We start from the raw sequence: 8,753 nt of genomic DNA on the forward strand, positions 1-8,753 counted from the left end.
TTTACTCTATCATGCGAGATTACATCTTCGATATGTTTTAGCTTTATCAGATAACTATATTGATTCCGTCCTCTATGATTGATAGCTGTAAAGCTTAATTGTTAATATCCTAGAAACCTGAGATTTTCAAGGAAGTTGAAATGATACGTTTTGCATTGGCCGTTCATTTAAATGATGCGAATTGACTTCAGTTGGAAGTTAAAACATCGGCTGGCCGGAAACATATGAAACTAAAAATTCGTATTGATGTATTATATTATTACGCGATTACTTTTAGTCGTAACAGTATTAATTGTATCGATAACACATCTGTAGATGTAGACCAGCTACACAATACTCGGAGAGTTGGGTTTCAAAGGCTGCGTAAGAACTGTCACAATCAAGCGTTTGTCCGACGTTGCTGAAAAGAGCTCAATGTAGATATGGCCGAAAAGGTACGACCAATGGACCTAGTTATGGATTCCATTGGTTATTTACTAGAATAGAAGGAAGAAGAGTACTTTGATACTGTCTGAATTAATTTGCACACTACTGTACAACTCGGATGCGAGTTAACGCCGACACCGACGTGAAAATTTATTAGCCTTTTAAAGAAAGAAATTCAATGGTTATAACAAGAGACGTGTTCTTTTTTATAGTAACTTGACAAATCTATGGAAATATTTATTCTTTCTAAAGGAGCACTCTATTCACTAAACCGGGTGCAATTACATTTCTAGAAACAAATGTATTTACGTACAAATACAAACATATATCTGTACGAAAAGTTATACCTTATAAGCAGTGAAAGACATCCATTTGTAATGTAGAAATTCATAAAGAACAAGACAAGGCCTATATACAGATCTATTTTTACGCTTTGGTTGATGTCTATGAAGAAGTGGCTGGTTTCTGAGCTGGATGTAAGCCTCCCATATTAAAAGTTTGATATTAATACAGTAAAACAGTAAAGAGTTAAATTCTGAACGTTAGAAAGTATTTTCATGTTTTTAGTGTCCCTCTCACAAATATTGAATTATATCCTCCACAGAAGAGAAACATTATTCACATTTACCGTTGCATTAGAAGAATATAAGGATTTCACTTCCTGTTCTTTCGTTCGATATTTATTGGATTGCACATGTAAAAATCTTTGTGGAGTGTCGGATTGCAACGGTCGCGTGTCCAAGCGAGGCCGCACTTGATGTTATGTTTTAATATTCTTCAAATTTACAGGAAACGGACTTGTACATGACATGCAGAACATTTTACTTCCGAATTTTTGCTGAGGTATGTTGGTCCTGCGCTTCTAGGTTTCCATAGAATGTTCTAAGGAAATGCATATTGAGGTGTTCACTAGTGATGCACAGATTATTGTTTTCTTCACGTTTGTGCGCTTAATTGATGTATGTATTTTTACCGCGATCGTTTAGCAGATGATGTCTGAGTGATACCATACGGCACTCAAATGCTATCTGTACAGACCATATGTCGATACTTTTTTTATGACTGCAGACTCTGTTAGTATTGCTGTTTTTGGGTGAGGGGAGGTGGTGGTTTTGTAGTTTGTGTTTGGATCTTGCGAGTTTTGAATGCTTATGGAAGATATTTCCTTGAAAGGTCACGTTTTTAATCCAAGATAACAATTTAGAAAATACCTGAGGACCGTGAATACTAGAAACAAATATGAAGCGAAGAAGACTTTGTTGAGGATAATATACTGTATAAGCAGAGAGAACAAACTAATGGAAAGAAGGGGAATATTTTGATAATGACTTCAAATTCATCACCATTATTGCAGTTTTAGTGCTGATTTGCAACAAAAGATCGATATGAAACATCGGCACCGTTTTGAAAGGGCACCATCAGTAATGGTAACAAAGAAAGTCCGGAAACATTCTGGACAACAAGAAGGCGCTGTGTCTACTCAAAACGAGTACCAAAGATAATCCTCTGACAGAGAAGTGTTCCGTTCACCGGAGTATCATGCATTGTGAGATTGTTAAACACCAAACAAAAGCGGGATAAGCTGTAGCCTGAAGAAGAGCTGCAGGTAGACGACAGCCGTTAAAAATGCATACATACATAAATACATACTAGATACGCTGTATGTGTGTATGTATGGTTGTGGCTGTGTGGTAAGAAGCAAGTCACTTGTATGATAGTCTCGGACTGACCAAATTCTTGTGAGTGCATTTGGTGGATGGACACTGAAAGAAGCTCATCGCATATCTGTGTACGCACACACACACACACACACACACACACACACACACATATATATATTATATATATATATATATATGTATGTGTGTGTGTGTGTGTGTGTGTGTGTGTGTGTGTTTGTGTCTGTTTATCCCCCATCGCTTGACGTGTTGGTGTGTTTACGTCACCGTAACTTAGCGGTTTTTCAAAAGAGAACCGATAGAATACGTACTAAGCTTTAAAAAGTCCTGGGGGATCGACTGTTCGTGTGCTTGCCTTTCTCTTTTGCGTGGATGTGTCTGTGTATATATGTATATAACACTTAAACACATTATGAAGGACCAACTAAAATATGGAGTTATGAAGTATATAAATCTTGTAACAAAATTCAAACCATGAACCACTATATTTTGGTCCAGTTCTCATCTCAGTATTACTTAGATCTTGTGTTTAGCTAGCTCTCTCCTCTCTCTTTCTCTTGAGTATAGTTGTATAATCATACAATATGTATACAGTAATCCCTCGACTATAGCGGGTGTTAATTCCCTCACCGCGATAGATTAAGATCCGTGAAGTAGAAACAGTACTGTATATTAAAAAAAAAAAAAAATTATAATTTGTATATATTTATTTTATTATAAATGCAAAACAACACCATGGAGGAATCGACGTAAGCTTAAATAATAAACCGCGATGGGTGAACCGCGATATGGCGAGGGATTACTGTAAATATTGTTATCAACTGTGCTCACAGACACACATACATATAGCACATTAATATCTGAATATTGCATATTTACATTACAGCCTCCAGCTTTGCAATCACTTGGCTCGTTGCTTAATGTGACATAAGTTGTATAATTCAGCTTCATCCACATTGAATTTCGATGAATGAATCAATTTAACGCAGTCATCCTTTTGAATTGATAGCTTATTCATTTTGAAATGTATCAACTACCAGCTGCAGAAGACCCTAACCAAATAATTCAATGGTTTGTATGTACAAATTGTAGTGAGTAGCAAACTCAAAATAGTCAATTTCTTTGACACAAGGTTTAAACTTAACAACAAAGTTCAACATTTTTTTGAAGCAAATGATAAATGCAAATTAATTTCAAGATCTCGAGTGCTGAGGTTTCCAGAACGAAGGCGAAATGGTACTATCCACTACTACTGGAGTATCTAATAAATGAATTATATGACAATATGAATATTATATGCTCTTTCACAATTTTCACTTTAAAAAAATGATCTCTCAACATAAGAAAAAATATATAAATCGTTAAGGGGTTCTCTCCCCTTAAAAAGAACATTCACCTACTTCCTCGTCTCACAGTCATCTCTCACTCACACAGTCATCTCTCTCTCTCTCTCTCTCTTTCTTTCTTTCCCTTACCCCATTAACAACTATAAGCAGTAGTGGCAGTTTCTAGTCAAATAACCACGTATACAGGATTGGCCAAAAGTCACCCGACAGTAAATCAAAATTCCATAAATACTATCTGTAAATCTGTATTTACTCGAATGGAAAAAATGTGTCGCTGAAGAAGGACTTCAGTTTGAACAATTTTCCTGATGTTTCATATTCAGATGCTTTTATTAAATTCACTCAGTTGTTAAACAAATGAATCTTGAAATTAAACGGTTTTGTTTTACTATCAGGTGACTTTTGGCCAACACTGTACTAGTGTTATAGTTAGTTTATAATTTGAACACCAGACTTGTGTTTTTAGCAATCTATATAAAATTCAGATAAAAGACGCAAACTACCTTTTATAATAGGGTAGTAAATTTATATGAAACAACGTACACGCTTCGAGATATTTTATAGAAAATATTAAACATCAGAAATAAATACAGCCTTTTAAGATGAAATGCAAATGAAATGTCACATGGTTTAATCCAACACGTTCAATCAATGTCAGTACTCCGATTAGAAAAATATTTCTCCATCTTGTCAAATTGCATTACACTTCTAGATGTAAATAGTGAAATGTTCTCAACACATATTCGCTAAAAATAAGCTATTAAAACAATATAAAAAAAAACTCCTTTAACCCACAATCAACTATAAAATATAATCATGATTTATTCATATAACCGAATCATAAATAAGGTTAATACCCGGAAACGCAATTGCTAAGTACAAACCGTATCCCTGGTGAATGGTGATTGTCTCAAAATATCAGTTATGCATTCATCTATTGTCACATCTAACATTAATCAGATGAAAATATGTTACATCGGATTAACAAAAATCATATTAAGGTTACGCAGTAACATCAGAGTTATACGTTTAGAGCAATATCAATACGATCGCTCATTAATCAAGTGATTTATATTTGGTCTTTGAAAAATATTAATTTAATCTAAAACATTAGATGTTGCATCTAAAATAAAAGAGTGCCTTATACGTAATCATTGTGAAATATAGAATATCTGAAATATCCAATCTGCATATATATCCGTGAGATATACAATATTACTAAAATATTGATTACACATTCTGACCTAATTTCTTTGCACCCACATATACAAAAGTAATTTCATAGATACCGCTATAGTAGGCCACCATCTGTATACTAAAATAGGGATAAATACAATTATTTATCTTAAAAACTATTTGATATATTACATATAACGATAGTCTTATACAAGTCTCAACTTGAGAATATATATACCGTCATATCCCGAAAAAAAAATATATAAGTTTACTTCAAAATATGTTGATTTTTCGTTTTCAATCATGGGGGATTTACATAAAACTGTATCAACATAAATTAATGGTCACATAATTTACCATTACACGTTAAAACCTGATGACACTCATACATGTCCATCCCGTAATTATGCACTATTCTCTAATCATAATAATGAATGATAACCAGAATTTAAAAATTAAAAAAAAAATAACGAATAATAACAACATTCTTTTCTACTCTAGGTACAAGGCCCGAATAACACTAATAACAAAGTGGAAGATCTCATACTTTTGGCAATCACCCTAAAAATGGTGAGAAGTCTCGCCTGGAGAGAGCGCTATTGGAGATTTAGAAAAGTCTGCATCAGTCTCATGAAAAGGAGAGAGCAAATAAAGAAGCTTGAGTTATATAAAATATCAAGTCGAATCCTATAGCTTTCTTTAAGTTTGTCAAAGAAACAGCCTCAGTACGCCACAAATATAGGAATCCTCTTTCAAAAATATGGTTCCCTCACAAGGAACCCCATGTGGATAAGTGAAATGAACAGTTCTAAAGTAAATGAACAATTCCAAAGTGTGTTCACTCCAGCTCTTGGACACTGGCAAGTGAACAAACCAGCAGAGTTCTTTGCCACTTTACCTGTAAACAAACAGGCGAAAATTGAGTGCATCAACATTGGAGAAGACGTAACACTGTAGCCATAGATGGGTTTGACGCAAACTCAGCTGCTGGCCCTCATAAATCTCCAGTGGTTCTTCTGAAATTGTGCAAACGAGCCTTTGCAAAACCATGGCAGCTTTTTTTTGCAGAGCTTTCTTGCAGATGCTAAAAATTATAGGGCTCACACATCAGCAAAGTTATGGAATGAATAGTCTGCAAGTAACTAATCAAGTTCCTTGAAGAAAATGACTTGCTGACTGAAACACAGCATGGATTTCGACAAGGTAGAAGCTGTCTAACACAGCTCTTGCAACACTACAACTGGGTCTTAAAACAGGTGCTAAATGACTCAAGTGTGGTTGTGAAACATCTCAACTTTGCAAAAGCCCTTGATAAAGTGGACCATGGTATGATATGTCACAAACTGCGTGATCCAGGCGGAAAACTTGGAGAGTGGCTGCACCACTTTCTAATAGACAGACGTCAGGCAGTAGTGGCCAAAGGAGCCACCTCCAACGAAACACAAATAGCACGTGGTGATCCACAGGCTACTGCTATTCATAGTGGCCCTCTGAGACATGCTCTCATCTGCTCAAGTAGCTACCTTTACCAGCTATGCAGATGGCACAAGTCTCTCAGACAATACAAAATCCTGGAAATACTGCACATCTGCAACGAGAGTTGGATGCAATATACAGGTAGGCTGAAAACAAAAACATGCAGTTTAATGCAGGAATATTCCAAACCCTGCACTACGAGCGCACAAAGCTTAACGACATGCAGAGAGGATACACTGGCCGAGGAGGAATTGCAATCGCTGAATCGAAATCAGTATGTGACCTGAGCATTGACATGAGCAATGAGGCATCTTTCCAAGTGCATATTACTAATTTGATAATACAATGCAGAGGGCTAGCTGGATGGATCCTCCGAAATTTCAAAACAAGAGAGAAGGAGACATTGATAGTTCTTTGGAGGACATATGTCCTCTGTCTCTTCGACTACTGCTCCCAACTATGGTCACCACACAACGGCGGAACTCGAAGCGATCCAACGAAGCTACACCAAGAAAAGCGTCTCAATGTAACGGATCAGCTACTGGAAAGGACTGAGAAAATTAAAACTCCTCTCCCCAGAATGAAGGCTAGAAAAACATTCAGGCATATACCCCTGGAAAATCCTGGAAGGCCTTGTATAATAAAAAAACCGTTACTCAAACAGCAGAACTGGGCGACACTTCATAGTTCCAAAGATCCAAGCATTGCCATCAAAATACAGGACTAGATACTGCAACAGCTTGGGCTTCAAGGGCCCACAACACTTCAGTATCCTTCCAAAATGCCTGAGAGACATGCAGAGTATGGATGTGTATTCAAAACAAAACTGGATCTCTACTTGTCAAGGGTTCCAGATGAGCCTACCTCACAGCAGTAACACAGATAAGGGCAGCAGCATCACACTCCCTCATTGACCAAATGCCACATATCAGAAGAGGTTTCGAATCATGGTGTAGCGCAGCCAACAGTGGTGCCCCAGCATGACCGCAACTTTGAAGGTGAAATATTTTAAAGATTAAAGATAATGTATATATATATATATATATATATATATATATGTATGTATGTGTGCATGCATATGTATACACACGCGCACATATGTGCATACACATTTACATACGCATGTGTGTTTGTGTGCTTATATGCGTGTGTGTCTGTGTGTGTGTGTGGGGGGGGGGAGGTGCGCGTGTACATATACATGTTAACACATATTATTGGACAAATATTACACCTTCGCTGGTGAATATCGAGGAAATACTTTCGCTTTCGTTTAGTAAGTGATAATTCTTACTCTCAAAGTCAACTGAACCATTTCAGATTCTCTTGACCATTACAAAAGGTATTATACTTTAGGTTTTATTTACTTGTTTACTGTTTGTTTAATTATACAATCGTGTTTAATTATGCTGTTCAAATTAGTTTGGTGTAGTGGGTAGTGAAGATATGCCGTTTGCAGCAAGCAAACTCTTTGACTCCTTTAGACGATGTTACAATGTTTTCCATTCCTAATCTATCTATCTATCTATCTATCTATCTATCTAACGCTTCTCTTTGAAGCATATATATATATATATATATATATATATATATATCGAGTTCTATCTACAGGTTATTAGTGTCGCTATGCCTAAGTGAAATGGATATGTGTGTATATATATATATATATTTATATATACCTAGTTTGATACTGTGTGTACTGAGTTCCCCGAGGACTCTTAGTTTGTTAGTTTAACCTTCTTTATTACATGGTTGAAGCTGTGATGTCTACTTGCTCTGTAGCGAGTACGGTTATACGACTTATAGAGAAATGAAATTCGATTCGATTGAAAGATGTTGCACAATTTTTTCCAACTTCCACCCCTCCTTCTCCCTCTCTCTTTCTTTTACCCTTTCCATGTCTCCCGCACACTCTCACGCACATATAGGTTCCTTCAATTTCTTTTTGTTTTAATTCCTTGTACAGGAAATTCTATTTATTTTTCACTCTCATAATATGATGGAAACTTTTTGCACGGTCCGTGTATTTTAATTTTAGTAGAGAACTACAAAATAAATATTTAAAAATAAAAATACCCTCCAAATTTATTTCGGCTTAGCTAATCACTTTTCAGCTCCTTTTGTAGTAATCGGAGAATCAGAGCAGTTTCAATTGAGATCTTCCCGTAAACTTGTTGGATCTAAAATACTTGAAATTGCCATCGGCTAAGCGAGATAACAGATTTTAATATGAAGCTCTTCACGGCCTGACATGGATCGGTGTAGAATGTCGTTGCTTAATCAGGTGAGTGACTAATCAGGCAATCAGTGTGTAGTAAACGGTAAGTTACGCGCTAACCACATTAGAAAACCTTTTTATGGAGTTTAAATTGCCAAAACTACAAAACAATACAAATCCATTCTTCCAATTGAGAAAAATTCAAGTAGCAGTCAACAAAAGCAGAATAGAAAAACAGAACGAGCGATGGGAATTTTACATACATATATGCATACATACGTACGTACGTACATACATACGTACATGCATACGTACATGCATTTCTATAAGTATGTATATATATATATATATATATATGTTTACATATATGTATACGCATGTTTATGCATATGTATATATGCATGTGTATGTATGTATAGGCATGTGTTTGCGCGT

The 8,753-nt window shown here is 35.9% G+C and overlaps 1 long non-coding RNA gene across 1 annotated transcript in view; it reads left to right on the forward strand.

Annotated features, from left to right (window-relative positions):
* LOC149137781 (uncharacterized) overlaps positions 1-5,344 on the forward strand; it is a 30,358-nt gene extending 25,014 nt beyond the window's left edge. Inside the window, exon 2 of the long non-coding RNA XR_016239981.1 lies at positions 5,129-5,344. This is a non-coding gene — a long non-coding RNA (uncharacterized LOC149137781). The remainder of the gene's footprint in view (positions 1-5,128) is intronic.
* The last annotated feature ends 3,409 nt before the right edge of the window (positions 5,345-8,753 follow it).

The sequence above is a fragment of the Octopus bimaculoides genome, chromosome 1, assembly GCF_046866305.1.
Source record: "Octopus bimaculoides isolate indiv1 chromosome 1, ASM4686630v1, whole genome shotgun sequence".
Taxonomy (NCBI): domain Eukaryota; kingdom Metazoa; phylum Mollusca; class Cephalopoda; order Octopoda; family Octopodidae; genus Octopus; species Octopus bimaculoides.